Here is a 19,319-nt window from a genome sequence, read left to right as displayed (position 1 = left end):
TATCACCTGAGAAGTTAATGGATATGGCTAAATTTTAAAGGAAGAGATAGCAGAAATGTTCTGCTTTATAATCAAAATATTGCCTTTATACTTTATACTTAAAGATCATTATTTTCCAGCACTGTGAAATTCTTACCTAAGGATTTTGAAATGGACATATATCATAATAGCTTATAAAACATTTTCAGTGACAATAATGTGAAAACTTGGGAAAAAATTGTTACCTCTGACTCAGGTCTAATAAGACTGGAGAAAATGTTTGTCATGGTCTAGTGGGAAACACGTTTCTTCTGTCTTATCAGGAACTGTCGGGAGCCTCTCTCCCTCCACTGGTGTGAAGAGAGAATCGTATAGTCCTTGAAATTGTATCTAAGATGAGTGGAAGTTTGGGGATGAAATTGACACCATTGAAGGTAAAGAAGAAAGATGGAGAAAAGCTGTGTCTTTATTGACCTTCTCTTCCCTGAATCAAGTCATTTCCAAAGGTTTTCTCTTGGTCTCTTTTTGCTTCTACTTATTACAGCCAAAAACCATCCTTTATTTCTGAAGCCACTTTAAGCTGCTTTTCTGTTGCTTATCAGTGAATACCTTTTAACTAATAGATCATGTTAATATCTGAAATTGTACCTTATGCTGCTGTCATTGGTGCTGCATTTTTCTATGGATTTATATCCAATGATGTAAATGTTGTAAAGCCTGAGGCTATATAAGTGTATCCATTTATGAAGCAAACAAACAAATAAACTCCAGGTATGAAAACAACCTCAAAAGAATTGTTGTAAAATTCCCCTAGGAGTATCATGAGGAATAAATATTAATGCCTTTAATTGCTTTACACTTTATACTATTGACAGGCAGCATTGTGACTAGTTTTAGAGATGAGAGCAGATAAATATTATTCAAGAGGATAAATTCATATCCATATCGATTCCACAGTAATTTTCTAAAAATTAAATTTGTCTTATAGCTACTTTCTCAAGGAATGAATCTTTTATTTGAGAATATGGTAGGATAGTGGGGCTTCCCTGGTGGCTCAGTGGTAAAAAACTGCCTGCATTGCAGGAGACCTGGGTTCGATCCCTGGGTCAGGAACATCTCCTGGACAAGGAAATGGCAACCCCCTCCAGTGTTCTTGCCTAGGAAATCCCATGGACAGAGGAGCCTGGTGGGCTACACTCCATGGGGTCGTGGAGTCGGACAAGACGTAGTGACTAAACAGAACAGAGAGGTGGCATTATAATATGCAAGATTTGTCAGAATTTCTTTCTTTGTAGAAAGCTTAGCTATTCATATCTGATTTTTATGGAATAGTTGGAAAAAGTTAAAGAGAGATGGGTAGTCTAGATCACTGGCACAAAGCCATCTTTTTGAGGTCATTCACATCTGTCTGTCTTTTAGAAATCAAGACATTGGTCTGGTTAACAGTTTCTATGGGGAATTTATCAGTCAGGACACATGTTAGAAGGTAGATTTCAACTCCATCTCACCACTTGGCTGTTAACCACTCTTTTCTCTGAAATGTGAGTGGTTTATAGGTCATGAACTTTGGTTTTACTCTCAGGAAAGAAAGTAGGGTTCCCCTGGTGGCTCATATGGTAAAGCGTCTGCCTGCAATTAAGGAGACCCGGGTTCAATCCCTGGGTCGGGAAGACCCCTGGAGAAGGAAATGACAAACCACTCCAGTACCCTTGCCTGGAAAATCCCATGGACAGAGAAGCCTAGTTGACAGTAAATAGTAATCAGCCATCTGTGAAAAACAGATTCATATATTTTTTTTCTAACTTTTCTGTCATAGGTAGGGACACAACTCCTAAAAGATTCTAACAAGCATTTGTGCGTTCTTCTATGTTTATTCTTCCTTTCTCAATGTTATTTTCAGACCACAGTCTCCCTCAGCTACTCTCTGACAGCGAATCACCCTGGTCTGATTCATTCTTAAACCTAAGCTGTGCCTACCCTAATGCCTTGGCACATTTTACTACACCTGGAGAACTTGTGATGGCTGTGGGGCTTTAAAAAATAACTGTTTATATGAGCTATTGAGCAGAACTCTGGAAAGTATGGGCATAGGGGAATACTTCCTAATGGAATAAGGAACTAAAACATATAAGTTTGATTCAAGGTCAATGAATGAAATTCTTCCAATGGAGTAACTGAGTGTACAATAATACCACTTTCTGAAATATTCTCTGATCATGAATCATGACTTTATTTTTTTAATTCATTCAGGATATAGGACTATACAAAGAGAGCAAACATCAAATGTCTTATATTTGTATTTTACTTGGGAGAAAAAAAATTATGTAGTAGCACTGATGCCTATAGCTTTGACTCTGAAAGGGAACTGTGCTAGACTTTTGTCTAATGACTATAAGGATGTTTGGGTTTTATAAATGAAGGTCATTAGCCCCATTAATATTGACATAAGCGAATGTTGAACTTTGGCAGTTGTGGTGCACACATCAGCAGGCAGTGGTGACATTTCTGGTAGCTGCCATCAGAAGCATTTGGGGGCAATAAAAACCTAAATTATAGCTTAAGTTAGTTAAAGTTAAGTCGCTCTGCTGCTGCTGCAGCTAAGTCGCTTCAGTCGTGTCCGACTCTGTGTGACCCCAGAGACGGCAGCCCACCAGGCTCCCCCATCCCTGGGATTCTCCAGGCAAGAACACTGGAGTAGGTTGCCATTTCCTTCTCCAATGCATGAAAGTGAAAAGTCAAAGTGAAGTCACTCAGTCGTGTCCGACTCTTAGCGACCCCATGGACCGCAGCCTACCAGGCTCCTCCATCCCTGGGATTTTCCAGGCAAGAGTATTGGAGTGGGGTGCCATTACCTTCTCCATTAAGTCACTCAGTTGTGTCCAACTCTTTGGGATTCCGTGGACTGTAGCCCATCAGGCTCCTCCATCCATGGGATTCTCCAGGCAAGAATACTGGAGTGGGTTGCCATTCCCTTCTCCAGGAATCTTCCTGACCCAGGGATCAAACCCAAGTCTCCCACATTGCAGGCAGACGCTTAACCTCTGAGCCACCAGGGATGTACAAGTTTATTTTAAGAGTTGCAAGTCAAGTTTCATCTGGGGCAAAATGAGGACTGCAGCCCGGTAGACAGCATCACAGATAGCTCTTAGAAACTGCTCCAAAGTGGCAAGTGAGAAGGTCAGTATATATGTGATTTTGGTGAAGGGGGAATACATGCAATCAAGAACATAATTTTTTGCAGAAGCTTTCTGCTGGTCGCAAGGAGCAGTCAACACCATGAAGGATTTTAGTGTTTTTCTGGGCAAGAAATTGGACTCATAAAATTGGCTCCTGGAAAAAAAAAAGTCTTTGTAGACCTGTTCTGACAGTTTCTCCCTGAGCATAGAGTACCTCATTTCTGCTCTTCACCCTTAACTCCTTTCATGGAGTGATGAAAATCAGCAGCTGCAGCAGCACATGATTCAGTCTTTGTACACATTGATGGAAAGTGCCAATGGCAAGTGTCAATTTGTAGTTGACACTTAGTACAGGTACACAGAAGAACTGGAAGAAAGGATAGAGCTCATTTTGTGCTTATGAGGATCATGTTTTTGTAAACATGTGAAACAATATCTAAGGATTCTACAGAGGGTAAAGTAAAATAGTATTTATAGATAGCGCATGTGGAATATCTAATATGTACTAGGGACTAGGCTAAGCTCTTAACAATTAACATTATAATAAGCTGATGAATTTTGTGATAGCAGGCAGGTAGCTAGATATGAGTAGGGAAATAGGGGTAGCCAGATGGCAGGAAACCATACGTTTTGTAAATAGCAGGAGTCCATGGGAGAACTTCCCAGGTGGCCCAGTGGTAAAGAATCTACCTGCCAATGCAGGAGACACCAGAGATTTGGGTTAGATTCTGGTTTGGGAGGAGCTCTTGGAGTAGGAAATGGTAACCTGTGAGTGAGCACACACACATGGGCAGACAAAGAAAAGCAGGGTTCTCATACTGACAAGAAACTATGCATTTTGAGTGTTAATGGGCTTAGAAGCAGAGAAAGAAAGGTAAGGAAAAATAGGAATCTCTTGCATTCCAATATAACCTGTTGATCATTATGCCCTCATTGCACTAAAATTATCCTTGCAGAGAAGTACCCATCATACATCTATACCATAACACTTCTGATCTAAGCTAAATAAGGGCAAAAATCCCTCTTCCCCTCAGGAAGATGGAGCTGGGATGAATAGCAGGGAATACAACCCGCGAACTCCTCCTTCCCCAGTGACTGTTCCATCCCTTCATTTGTGTGCTCCTCATAACTGACTTGGGACTTGCCAGGTTGTGCTAGTGGTAAAGAGCTTACCTGAAGGGGAGGGACAAATACATGGTCATGGTCCACAAACGAGATGGGCATCCAAGATCCAAATAGGAAAATTTCAACAGCTTGGCGTTTTTATCCACTTTCCCATGTATGGTTTTGTGCAACTAATGACTTTCTTCAAAGCCTTGCTTTGATTCTTGTTGGCAAGTCTCTCCTTCCCAGGAGAGGTTCTGAAATGCAACAAAAGGACTGTGGGCTTTGGAGCCATGGAGACCTGGATTCAAATTTGACCCTGGTTCAACTGGGTAGAAACTATTTGACCTGTTTGAGCCTCAGCCTCCTAAAATGTCAAACAGAAATAAATACTAAGCTCCCCTCTAGAGTGTATATACTAAAGTGCCTGACAGAATAAACAAAACAAAACAACACAACAACAACAACAACAACAAATGCAGGAGACCTAAGAGACCCAAGTTTGATGATCCCTGGACCAGGAAGATCCCCCTGGAGGAGGGCATGGAAACCCACACCAGCATTCTTGCCTGGAGAATCCCATGGACAGAAGAGCCTGGTAGGCTACAGTCCATTGGCTCACAAAGAGTTGGACACGACTGCAGTGATTTATCACACATGCACACATAACTGACTTGCCAAAGAAAGCCAGGGCAGCAACTCCTTGCCTGTCTGCCTGCACCCCTCTGAGAGCCTGCCCTTGCTTAAATAAATTCTCACTTTACCTGCCTGCTTCATCTCTGAATTTTCTTGACAAGGCGAGAACCTCAACTTCACTGGGAACATAGGTTCTAAATGGTTTTCCCATTTCACCAGTGAGAATGATGGGTATTCTGTACCTTGCCAAGATCCTTTAATATGTGATGGAGCTGGCTAGGATTAGAAGCAAGGCCATTTTGACTCTGTATTTTTTAGACTTGAGCTTATCAAAACTACTAGAATTCCTTTACTTTGTAGGAATACTATTGTGATACTAGTTTTTTTTCCCCAAGGGAAAGATGCATTTTGAAATTCAGGTTTATTTAATGGATGCCCAGTACAAGTTTGGGGAATTAAAAAGAATGAACCTACCTTTAGCCTGTGGGTAAGATATTACCTCTCACATTTCATCTGGTGATATTATTGTAGCTGTGATCACAGTGATCAGAATGAAACTTCCTTCCCTGTAGGTTGAAGGGTGTGTGTGCTCAGTCACTCAGCCTTGTCTGACTCTTTGCGACCCCATGGACTGCAGCCCGACAGACTCCTCTGTCCATAGATTTCTCCAGGCAAGAATACTGGAGTGTGTTGCCATTTCCTTCTCTGGGGGATCTTCCCAACCCACGGATCAAACCCATGTCTCTTGCATCTCCTGCAAGGTTGAAGGGTACATTTCTTCATTTTTCAATTCAAACGATTTTTTCTAAATGTCTGCCTCCCATTTGCCAGACATTGTAGTGGGCACAAGCATGCGGTGGCAAACAAGAAGGGTAGACGCTCTTCTGGAAAAACTACTTTCTAGCAGGTAACTAGGAGCTAAAGAGTTGTGAAGAGCGGCCAATTGACTGATTAGCAGTTTCAAAGAGGAGTGTATTGGGGTGCTAAATATTCTGTGACTCACAGCTCAAGAGCTTCCAGAGGGTGACTTAAAAACTAATTAACATATACTGCAGGATCCGATGAACTTCTGTCTCCTTTCTATTTATCTCTCTGCTTTTGTGTGTCTGTTGTCTTATCTTCCTGTAAGTGTCCATACTACTTCTTTTACTTATTTTCTCTTAAAAATAGAATCAAATATAATTTAGCTAAGTTAAGTATCATTATTATTTTTTTTTCTTTTGGCCCAGAAGGCTGAGGAAATTAGAGAAATTTTTTAAAAACTGTCACTCCAGAGTAACATGTCAGTTCTCCTGGGGAGAAGCCTCATCTTCAGCAGAGAGGGGACTGCCAAATGGCGATGCATCCAGGAGGCAGTTGGAATGGGGAAGGAAGCAGGTGTGTTGATGGTCCCCCAAAGCCTGTGAGGGTGTCCGCAAGAGGAAGAGATGGCTGTAGACATTTGTCAGTTCCAAAGAGAATTGAAGCCAACTTTCTACCTTACCAAACAGTGAGAAAGTTATTAACGCATTCTACTTCATTTCTCTTTTCCCTTCTACTTTTCTCTGAAGGTGTCAAAGAGCAATTATAATCTTCTCTGCCAATTGGGAGATAAAGGAAAGTTATAAATTTAAGCCAGTGTTAAAGTTTTGAGTATTACAAGGGGCCAGACATTTTAATGACACCATTAAGAGTGGATTGTGTAACTCAATGATTCAATAACATTTTACATTTGTTGAAAAGGGATCATAAATGTATGGGATTAACTTCTTCATAGACATGGGATAGGGCTTCCCAGGTGGCACTATTGGTAAAGAACCTTCCTGCCAAGGCAGGTGGACTTAAGAGATGTGGGTTCGATCCTTGAGTTAGGAAAGATCCCCTGGAGGAGGGCACGGCAACCCACTCCAGTATTCTTGCCTGGAGAATCCCATGGTCAGAGGAGCCTGGCAGGTTGCAGTTCATAGGACTCTGTGTGACTCAGTTCACACAGAGTCAGACACAACTGAAGCGACTTAGCACACATGCACAGGCATGGGATGAACTTGCCCAAAAGACTAATGAAAGGGAAAGAAGGCACACATAATTTTCCTTCCTGAAAACTTTGCTTTAGGATTTTACTTTGTGCATTAAAATAGTGACATTTGCACATATATGAGAATTTCTCCAGCGTGTAACCTGGAAGTAGATTTTTGTGGGTTATAACTTATGTACATGTTTATTTTTTTATATGCATGCATGCATGCTCATTTGTGTCTGACTCTGCAACCCCATGGACTATAGCTTGCCAGGCTCCTCTGTCCATGAGATTCCCCAGGCAAGAATATTGGAGTTGGTTTCCATTTCCTCCCCTAGGGAATCTTCCTGACCCAGGGATCCATGAACCTGAACTTGTGTCTCCTGCATTGCAAGCAGGTTCTTTACTGCTGAGCCACACAAGAAGCCATTTTTTAAATGCTAATTGTTTTTAATCAAGATGGCCTTATCAGTTCTTTCAACTTGAATAAACGAGTCAGGAGTCCCTGACCTCCCTTTTACTCCATCACCCTAGCCAGTGGTCCTTCCCTTCCCTTATCTTAGAACATTTAAGAAAACTTATAACTGTAAATCCTTTCTCTGCCTCACTGAGATGTAGTTCTTTCAAAAATCCTCTTGCCCATTTATAACCCAGGAGTGTGTTTCCCAAAGATCTGAGAGCTGTCCCTTTGGAAAATAATTGTCAAGGAAGAGAGAGCTCTGTGTTCTAGCCTCTGTGGGAGGTAGGAGCCTAACCTCAGGGGCTGCTGCTGCTAAGTCACTTCAGTCATGTCCGACTCTCTGTGACCCCATAGACGGCAGCCTACTAGGCTCCTCTGTCCCTGGGATTCTCCAGGCAAGAACACTGGAGTGGGTTGCCATTTTCTTCTCCAATGCATGAAAGTGAAAACTGAAAGTGAAGTCACTCAGTCGTGTCCGACTTTTAGTGACCCCATGGACTGCAGCCTACCAGGCTCCTCCGTCCATGGGATTTTCCAGGCAAGAGTACTGGAATGGGCTGCCATTGCCTTCTCCAACCTCAGGGGCACCTCTATCCAAGTTACAAAAAGCTTCCTCCTGTCATGGAAACAGGAGAAAGTTCACTTTTCCTTTGGAAGAAGTCAGTTAGCAAACACAGACGGCCCAGGATTCCTCACATCACAGCTATGGAAAACTCTCCCACCTTTTGTTTCAGTGGAATTATGTTAAATCTGAGCTCAGGCCCCTCTCCTACTGCAATAGCCTTGAATAAAGTCTTCTTTGTCTGTCTAACAGGCATTCACTGGTCATTCAGAGCTCTCAAATTCTCCTGGGCAAATCTTGTCAGGTCCACATACCCTAGAATAGGTTGTGCACAGGCTGGCCCATTGAGCTAGATCCAGTCTCTGTCTTCTTTTATGATCTGGGAACTAAGGAAGGCCTTTATGTTTGAACTGGACTTTCCTCATAGCTCAGTTGGTAAAGAATCCACCCGCAATGCAGAAGACGCTGGTTTGATTCCTGGTTGGGAAGATCTGCTGGAGAAGGGATAGGCTACCTACTTGAGTATTCTTGAGCTTTCCTTGTGGCTCAGCTGGTAAAGAATCTGCCTGCAATGTGGGAGACCTGGGTTCGATACCTGGGTTGGGAAGATCCCCTGGAAAAAGGAAAGGCTACCCATGCCAGTATTCTGGCCTGGAGAATTCCACGGACTATACAGTCCATGGGGTTGCAAAGAGCTGGACATGACTGAGCCACTTCCAATTTCACTTTTATGTTTAAAAGGGTTGTAAAGACAAAACCAAAGCCAAGAACAATATTCAGAGACCACATGTGGCCAAGCAAGCCTAAAATATTTAATACCCATCCCTTTACAGGACAAATGGGCATACCTCTGCTCTGGAGCTAAGAAAAATATGTATTTTGGTGCCTGTCAACTTTCACAGTCTGTTGTCTGCCTGCAAGAATTTAGAAGCCCAGAGAGTTTTTAATTTCTCACATGGTTTCCATCTTCTTTATTCCAGGCTGTCAGAGCTTTTGCCAATTTGACATTTTCATAAATGCTGTGGATTAAAAAAAATTATATCAGTGATAAAAGTGCAGGGTGCATCAGATGTCCATGGAACCACACTTTTAACCATTCTAGAAACTTTTTTGGCTGAGAGTATCTCTGAGGTGCTCATATTAATCGTTTCAGAGTTTTTAATAAATGGACTTTCCAATGCTACACTTGGTTTTGTCTTTTCCCTGAGGCCATGCTTTACTGGCACTATATCCCACCCCATCTTCCATATTTGGTCTCTCTCCTGAAGCTGATTTGGTGAGAAATAGTTTTATCTTCCATCTCTGACACTTCTGGCCTGACTGTACTCTCTTCAGAGTCTGTTTACAAACTGTTTGCCTATTTCTTTCTGAGCCGAATTCTTTCTTTTTAGTACCTTATCAAATGTTGTTACTAAACAACACATATTTTCACAATCTCCTTAAAATTACCTCTTTCTATCCTTATGTGATCTTTTAGGTAGATTTTTATACCGTCCACATTATTACAGGCTGTTTTTTTTTTTAATTAAAAAAATTTATTTTTATTAGTAATTTTTGGCCACACAGGGTCTTTGTTTTCACACACAGGCTCTCTCTAGTTGTGCTGCACGGGCCTCTCACTGTGGTGGCTTCTCTTGCTGTGGAGCATGGGCTCTAGAGCGTGCAGGCTTCAGTAGCTGTGGAGTGAGGCTGTGGTTTTAACTAAACATTGTCCACTCATAGAGGTCACCATTTTTATACTTGCTTTAACTGTTTCCTCTGAGCCTACCACATGGTCCTAGATTCATTGTCACACATTTTAGAATTTCATTACCACAGGACCTCATTTCTAGGTAGCAATTTCTGAGGGTATTAATTATTGCCTTAATAGTGCTGATTAATAAACTACATGAAATTTAGTAGCTTGAAATAACATTGACATGTTCTTGGTAAACAAAAACAATCTGTGAGTGAGCCAAGCTTTTCCACTGGACTAGACTGGTCTTGGTGCAGTAGGTTCTCCAGGATGTATTCTTTTAATGGCTATTGGAAACATAAATGGAGAAGGCAATGGCACCCCACTCCAGTGTTCTTGCCTGGAGAATCCCAGGGACAGGGGAGCCTGGTGGGCTGCCGTCTATTGGGTCTCGTAGAGTCGGACACGACTGAAGTGACTTAGCAGCAGCAGCAGAAACATAAAAGTCAAAGTTCAACTGCACAAGCACATAAAAGTCTCTAACTTAATAATTTTCAATCACCTTTGATCTAAACAATTTCCATGGATAAACCCAAAAGTCAAGGGTCAGAGAAATACATTCTGTGTCTAGAACAATAAAGTTATGATGAAGGGTGTGAATATAGGGAAGAGAGAAAGACTGGGACCCATAATTCATTCTCCTAATCAAGGTAATTGATACAGACTGCAATTAATACAAACCCATTCCAACATTCATAGGTGGTTCTAAATAATGAATAAGAGCATCCAGAAGAGAAGTAGAAATCAACGCCATACTAAAATAAAAAACAAACACATCAGAACTGAAAATAGAAAAGGCATAGCTGTATACTTCTGAAGTGCTTATTCTATCATACAATTAAACAAATTAAATACTCAACTCAGTTAAAAAAGAACCATAAAATATACTTACAGAAAGTGAAAAATAGGAAATAGTAAAGATAAAAGTATAAATGAAAGTACTGTCTGTGTCTGTTCAGTCGCCAAGTTGTGTCCAACTTTTGACCCCATGGACTGCAGCATGCCAGGCCTCCCTGTCCCTCACCATCTCCCAGAGTTTGCCCAAGTTCATGTCCATTGAATCAATGATGCCATCTATCCATCTCATCCTCTGTTGCCCTCTTCTCCTTCTGCCTTCAAACTTTCCCCAAATCAAGGTCTTTTCCAATGAGTTGGCTGTTCGCATCATGTGGCCCAAGTACTGGAGCTTTAGCTTCAGCATCAGTTCTTCCAATGAACACCCAGGACTGATCTCCTTTAGGATGGACTGGTTGGATCTCCTTGCAGTCCAAGGGACTCTCAAAGTCTTCTCCAATACCACAGTTCAAAAGCATCAGTTCTTTGGCGCTCTGCCTACTTTATGGACCAACTCTCACATTCATACATGACTACTGGAAAGATCATAGTCTTAACTATGTAGACCTTTGTTGGCAAAGTGACATCTTTGCTTTTTAATACACTGTCTAGGATTGTCAAAGGCTTCCCTCGTGGCTCAGAGGTTAAAGCATCTGCCTGCAATGCAGGAGACCTGGGTTCGATCCCTGGGTCGGGAAGATCCCCTGGAGAAGGAAATGGCAACCCACTCCAGTATTCTTGCCTGGAGAATCCCATGGACTGAGGAGCCTGGTGGGCTACAGTCCACAGGGTTGCAAAGAGTTGGACACGACTGAGTGACTTCACTTTGTCATAGCTTTCCTACCAAGAAGCAATCATCTTCCAATTTCATGGCTGCAGTCACCATCTGCAGTGATTTTTAGAGCCCAAGAAGAGGAAATCTGTCACTGTTTCCACTTTTCCCTCTTCTATTTGCCATGAAGTCATGGGACCAGATGCCATGATATTAGTTTTTTTAATATTGAGTTTTAAGTCATTTTCTTCACTCTCCTCTTTCACCCTCATCAAGAGGCTCTTTAGTTCCTCTTCACTTTCTGCCATTATGTTACCAAAACAAGTTTGGACTGCTTGCCACTCCATAGCCCATTCTTGAGAGACAAGGGTTGGTAGGAAAGGAAATATGGCTTTATTTTGGATGCCAGCAACCTGGGGAGAAGGTGGAATTGTGTCCAAGAACCACCGCCCGATTGCTGCTCAGGAGGCAGAAGTTTTCAAAGGGGAATTTCAGGGTTGTATGGATGGAGGGAAGTGGCAGGATGGCACAGTCAGCTCCAACAGTTATCTCAATATCAGTGACAATAGTCATAGGCAGCTCTGATGGTCATCTCAATATCAGTGACATGGCAGTCCATTCAGCATCATCTTGGTTGTTCTGAGTACAGTTGATCTCTAGCGTCAGCGTTTGTTCCCACTTCTTGAGGACAGTTCTTGGAAGTGGAGCCGCTTATGTCACAGCTTTTGTCTGGTCATCATGTAGTCTTCCTCTCATCACATAGTCACCTTCTTCAGCCTGGCAAGGGGACTTGAGTATCTGAAAAACAGCTCACAGGATATGGCTTAGAATATTATCTCTGACTCTTGAGGAGTAACTAAAAGTCCTTGGCTCTGTTTAGTGAATAAAATAGGGTGTTTTGTCTTGGGTAAAGGCTTAGAGTGTGAGGCATAACTGGGCTTTAGGGCGAAGTGTCATCTGCATATCTGAGGTTGTTTTTATTTCTCCTGGCAATCTTGATTCCAGCTTGTAACTCATCCAGCCTGGCATTTCTCATGATATTCTCTGCACATAAGTTAAATAAACAGGGTACAATAAACAGCCTTGTTGTACTCCTTTTTCAATTTTGAACCAGTCAGTTGTTCAATATAAGGTTCTAACTGTTGTTTCTTGACTCACATACAGGTTTCTCAGCAGACAGACAGATAAGATGGCCTAGTAGTCCTATCTCTTTAAGAGTTTTCCACAGTTTATTGTGATCCACACAGTCAAAGGTTTTAGCAAAGTCAGTGGAATAGATGTTTTTGTGGAATTCGTTTGCTTTCTCTATGATCCAGTGAATGTTGGCAATTTGATCTGTGGTTCCTCTGTCTTTTCTAAACCCAGTTTGAACATCTTGAAAGTTCTCAGTTCATGCACTGCTGCAGCCTAGCTTGAAGGATTTTGAGCATAACCTTGCTCCCGCAGGAGATGAGTGCAGCTGTCCAGTGATTTTAACTTTCTTTAGCACTGCCCTTCTTGGGAAATGGAATGAGGATTGACCTTTTCCAGTCCTGTGGCCACTACTGGGTTTTCCAAATTTGCTGACATATTAAATGTAGAATTTTAATAACATCATATTTTAGGATTTTAAATAGCTCTGCTGTAATTCCACCATCTCTACTAGCTTTATTGGCAGCAGTGCTTCCTAAGGGCCACTTGACTTCACACTCCAGAATGTTTGGCTCTGGGTCACTGACCATACAGTTGTGGATATCTGGGTGATTAAGACCTTTTTTGTACAGTTCTGTGTCTCGCTATCTCTTCTTAATCTTTCTGCTTGTATTAGATCTTTACCATTTCTGTCCTTTATTGTGCACATCTTTGCATGAAATGTTCCTTTGATAAATCCAGTTTTCTTGAAGAGATCTCTAGTCTTTCCTTTTTTGTTGTTTTCCTCTGTTTCTTTGCATTGTTCATCGAAGAAGCCCTTCTTGTCTCTCTTTGCTATTCTCTGGAACTCTGCATTCAGTTGGATATACCTTTCCCTTTCTCCCTTGCTTTCACTTCTCTTCTTTCCTCAGCTATTTATAAAGCCTCCTCAGACAACCACTTTGCCTTCTTGCATTTATTTTTCTTTGGGATGGTTTTGTTCATTGCTTCCTGTATAATATTATGAACCTCTATACATAGTTCTTCAGGCACCCTGTTTACTAAATCTAATCCCTTGAATCTATTCATCACCTCCACTGTATAATCATAGGAGATTTGATTTAGGTCGTACCTGACTGGCCTAGAATGGTTTCCCCCACTTCCTTTAGTTTAAGCCTGAATTTTGCCTTAGTTTAAGCTTGAATTATTTGAGTCACAGTGAGCTCCAGGTCTCATTTTTTGCTGACTGTATACAGCTTCTCCATCTTTGGCTATGAAGAATATAATCAATCTGATTTCAGTATTGACCATTTAGTGATGAGCATGTGTAAAGTGGTCTCTTGTGTTGTGAAAAAAGTGTTTTTACTATGACCAGTGTGTTCTCTTGGCAGAATTCTGTTAGCCTTTGTCCTGCTTCATTTTTTTTCTCCAAGGCCAAACTTGCCTGTTACTCCAAGTATCTCTTGACTTCCTGCTTTTGCATTCTAATCCCCTGTGATGAATAGGACTTTTTTTTTTTTTTTTGCAGGGTGGTGGTGTTAGTTCTAGGAAGTCTTTTAGATCTTCATAAAACTGATCAACTTCAGCTTTTTGACATCTGTGGTTGGGGCATAGACTTGGACTACTGTGATGTTGAATGGTTTACCTTGGAAACAAACCAAGATCATTCTGTCATTTTTGAGGTTGTAACCAAGTACTGCATTTCCTACTCTTTTGTTGATTATGAGGGATATTCCATTTCTTATGGGATTCTTGCCAACAGTAGTAGATATAATGGTCTTCTGACTTAAATTCACTCATTTCTATACATTTTAGTTCACTGATTCTTAAGATGTCAATGTTTATTCTTGCCATCTCCTGGTTGGTCAAGTCCAATTTACCTTGATCCATAGACCTAACATTCCAGGTTCCTATGCAATATTGTTCTTTATAGCATCGGACACATCTACTGTCACTACTTTCACCACCAGACACATCCATGACTGAGCGTTGTTTCCATCTGGAGCTGTCAATAATTGTCCTCTTTTCCCCAGTAGCATACAGGACACCTGACCTGGGGGTGATGTTTATCTTTTGGTGTCATATCTTTTTGCTTTTTTTTTATACAGTTCATGGAGTTCTCATGGCTAGTATATTGGAATGGTTTTGCTGTTCCCTCCTCCAGTGGATCACATTTTGTCAGAATTCTCCACTATGACCTGTCCATCTTGGGTGGCCCTGCACAGCATGGCTCATAGCTTCAGTGAGTTATGCAAGCCCCTTTGCCATGACAAGCCAGTGATCAATGAAGGGGAAATGAATGCACTAGAAACTATAAAAATATATATATATATATATATATATATATATATATATATATTATAAACATGTCCTTGAGCTTATTTTAGAAAAACATAATAAAATAGAAAAATCTTGACAGACCAAATGAAGAAAAAGAAAGAAAGAAACATGTAATACGTAAAAATTAGAAGTAAAAAGAGCAGATATGTGTATATTTAAAAAAAATGTTGACTTTATTAAAATTTAATTTCAATGATTTATTATTTAATTATAATATAAATTAAATTTCAAAATAATGATTGTTAAGCTGGTTAATTAATAATCCTCTAAGAAACATTAAGTCTTCAAATAAGAGGAAAAAGTATGGAATGTCATGAAAATTTGGCCCTCAAAGTATTCTTTTGATTGTAGCCATAATAAAACATCTAACTTTCATTTGTTGACTGGCTGTCAACCTCTGTGCTGTATATGTTGCTTGATTAATATGTTATATATCTTTAAAATGTTATGGAAATTTTATAATCCCCCTATAGCAAGTGAGAAAACTAAAGCTGAAAAGACAAATAATTTACCCAAGGCTGCCCAGCTTGGCAGGTTCATTCGGGATTTGCTTGCAGGTAGTTGAATTGAGAGCTTCTACTTTTCATCACAATGCCATTCCAGATTTTGGTACAGTTTATTTTTTTTTATTTATTTCTATTTCTAAATTTTGAAGAAAACATTAAAATGAAAAGCATGAGGGAGTAAAGGTAATTTCCTTTTAGGGAAAAGCTTCTTAAAAAAAAAAAAAAACAAGCAAGAAACTCCAATGTTGATGAAGAAAAAATTATGAAGGCTATATTAGGTCCCTAGATTACCATGATTTACTTCTTTATGTGAAATAAACCCAAACAACATATAGCTCTTGTCATTCCCAGTGGAATTCTGGTGCAAATTCAGTTGGAAAAAGACATCCAGATTCTTTTACCTAAGTATAAAATTTGCTATCAACAAGCACCCCAAATATGGTAAAAGTAGCTAAAAATACTTATGACAAAAAATTAAAACTGAAATTATGAATCCTAGATACAAAATTCCATCAAGGATACAATACCTTATCATTTATTAACATAACCTTTTTTTCAGAGAAAAAGAGAAGAAAAATAAGTACAATTAACATGCATATCAATTTTATGAAACTCCAAAATGGATAGTTACTAAAATGTGAAAAAAAAAATGCTCTTTAGAATTGTGGAACTACAAACAAGTATTGATTCTTGTGGGCTCAGTTGCTCCAGTTTTGTCTGACTCTTTAAAACGCTATGGACTACAGCCTGGTAGGCTCCTCTGTCCATGGGATTTTCCAGGCAAGAATACTGGAGTGGGTTTCCATGCTCTCCTTTAGGGCATCTTCTCAACCCAGAGATTAAGCCTGGGTCTCTTATGTCTCCTGCATTGGCAGGAGAGTTCTTTACCACTAGCACCACTTGGAAAGCCCCATTGATTTATAGAAGTTTAAATTAGAGTTAAAATAAATCAGTGAAATTCTAGATTTTTCTAAATTTAAAATTTAGAAATATACAATTTTATATAATTATAAATTCTAAGTCTAAATTTTGAAATCTGAATTTTGAAAATCCACTTTTTTGTCTATTTTTTAATTGCATCAGTAGATAGCAACCATTTTTGAGTTTGTAAAAATCTATCAACAGGATTCTCATGTGCTGACTAAATAAAAAGTGCTGAAAATAGGGATACATGGTCTCTGAGTCAGAAAAACATATTTTGTGTTTTGCCTTCTATTTATTGTATAAGATTAATCTTTAGTACTCGATAAATATTTACATTTTCTTTCTTTTTTAATATGTTTATTTATTTTAATTGGAGGTTAATTACTTTACAATATTGTATTGATTTTGCCATACATCAACATGAATCCGCCATGGGCATACACGTGTTCCCCATCCTGAACCCCTCTCCCACCTCCCTCCCAGTACCATCCCTCTGGGTCATCCCAGTGCACCAGCCCCAAGCATCCTGTATCATGCATCAAACCTGGACTGGTGATTCGTTTCATATATGATATTATACATGTTTCAATGCCATTCTCCCAGATCATCCCACCCTCTCCCTCTCCCACAGAGTCCAAAAGACTGTTCTGTACATCTGTGTCTCTTTTGCTGTCTTGCATACAGGGTGATCATTACCATCTTTATAAATTCCATATATATGTGTTAGTATACTGTATTGGTGTTTTTCTTTCTGGCTTACTTCACTCTGTATAATCGGCTCCAGTTTCATCCACCTCATTAGAACTGATTCAAATGTATTCTTTTTCATGGCTGAGTAATACTCCATTGTGTATATGTACCACAGCTTTCTTATCCCATTTATCAGCTGATGGACATCTAGGTTGCTTCCATGTCCTGGCTATTATAAACACTGCTGTGAAAAACATTGGGGTACACAAGTCTCTTTCAATCCTGGTTTCCTCAGTGTGTATGCCCAGTAGTGGGATTGCTGGGTCATAAGACCAACCTAGATAGCATATTGAAAAGCAGAGACATTACTTTGCCAACAAAGGTCTGTCTAGTCAAGGCTATGGTTTTTCCAGTGGTCATGTATGGATGTGAGAGTTGGACTGTGAAGAAGGCTGAGCGCCGAAGAATTGATGCTTTTGAACTGTGGTGCTGGAGAAGACTATTGGGAGTCCTTGGACTGCAAGGAGATCCAACCAGTCCATTCAGAAGGAGATCAGCCCTGGGATTTCTTTGGAAGGAATGATGCTAAAGCTGAAACTCCAGTACTTTGGCCACCTCATGCGAAGAGTTGACTCATTGGAAAAGACTCTGATGTTGGGAGGGATTGGGGGCAGGAGGAGAAGGGGACGACAGAGGATGACATGGCTGGATGGCATCACTGACTCGGTGGACGTGAGTCTGAGTGAACTCCGGGAGTTGGTGATGGACAGGGAGGCCTGGTGTGCTGCGATTCATGGGGTCGCAAAGAGTCTGCCATGACTGAGCGATTAACTGAACTGAACTGAAACAAAGGCAGTTCTATTTCCAGTTTTTTAAGGAATCTCCACACTGTTCTCAATAGTGGCTATACTAGTTTGCATTCCCACCAACAGTGTAAGAGGGTTCCCTTTTCTCCACATCCTCTCCAGCATTTATTGCTTGTAGGCTTTTGAATAGCAGCCATTCAGACTGGCGTGAAATGGTGGCGTGAAACCTCATTGTGGTTTTGACTTGCATTTCTCTGATAATGAGTGATGTTGAGCATCCTTTCATGTGTTTGTTAGCCATCTGTATGTCTTCTTTGGAGAAATGTCTGTTTAGTTCTTTGGCCCATTTTTTGATTGGGTCATTTATTTTTCTGGAGTTGAGCTGTAGGAGTTGCTTGTATATTTTTGAGATTAGTTGTTTGTCTGTTGCTTCACTTGCTATTATTTTCTCCCATTCTGGAGGCTGTCTTTTCACCTTGCTTATAGTTTCCTTTGTTATGCAGAAGCTTTTAATTTTAATTAAGTCCCATTTGTTTATTTTTCCTTCTATTTCCAATATTCTGGGAGATGGGTCATAGAGGATCCTGCTGTGATTTATGTTGGAGACTGTTTTGCCTATGTTCTCCTCTAGGAGTTTTATAGTTTCTGGTCTTACATTTAGATCTTTAATCCAGTTTGAATCTATTTTTGTGTATGTGTTAGAAAGTGTTCTAGTTTCATTCTTTTACAAGTGGTTGACCAGATTTCCCAGCACCACTTGTTAAAGAGATTGTCTTTAATCCATTGTATATTCTTGCCTCCTTTGTCAAAGATAAGGTGTCCATATGTGCGTGGACTTATCTCTGGACTTTCTATTTTGTTCCATTGATCTATATTTCTGTCTTTGTGCCAGTACCATACTGTTTTGATGACTGCAGCTTTGTAGTTGAGCCTGAAGTCAGGCAGGTTGATTCCTCCAGTTCCCTTCTTCTTTCTCAAGATTGCTTTGGCTATTCAAGGCTTTTTGTATTTTGATACAAATTGTGAAATTATTTGTTCTAGCTCTGTGAAAAATACCATTGGTAGCTTAATAGGGATTGCATCGAATCTATAGATTGCTTTGGGTAGTATACTCATTTTCACTATATTGATTCTTCCAATCCATGACAATGGTATATTTCTCCATCTATTAGTGTCCTCTTTGATTTATTTCACCAGTGTTTTATAGTATTCTATATATAGGTCTTTAGTTTCTTTAGGTAGATGTATTCCTAAGTATTTTATTTTTTCATTGCAATGGTGAATGGAACTGTTTCCTTAATTTCTCTTTCTAGTTTCTCATTATTAGTGTATAGGAATGCAAGGGATTTCTGTGTGTTGATTTAATATCCTGCAACTTTACTATAATCATTGATTAGTTCTAGTAATTTTCTGGTGGAGTTTAGGGTTTTCTATGTAGAGGATCATGTCATCTGCAAACAGTGAGAATTTTACTTCTTCTTTTCCAATTTGGATTCCTTTTATTTCTTTTTCTGCTCTGATTGCTGTGGCCAGAACCTCCAAAACTATGTTGAATAGTAGTGGTGAGAGTGGGCATCCTTGTCTTATTCCTGACTTTAGGGGAAATGCTTTCAATATTTCACCATTGACGATAATGTTTGCTGTGGGTTTGTCATAATAGCTTTTATTATGTTGCGGAATGTTCCTTCT

The sequence above is a fragment of the Bos javanicus genome, chromosome 8, assembly GCF_032452875.1.
Source record: "Bos javanicus breed banteng chromosome 8, ARS-OSU_banteng_1.0, whole genome shotgun sequence".
Taxonomy (NCBI): Eukaryota; Metazoa; Chordata; class Mammalia; order Artiodactyla; family Bovidae; genus Bos; species Bos javanicus.
The sequence above is the reverse complement of the archived record's forward strand: the minus strand, read 5'-3'. Positions refer to the sequence as shown.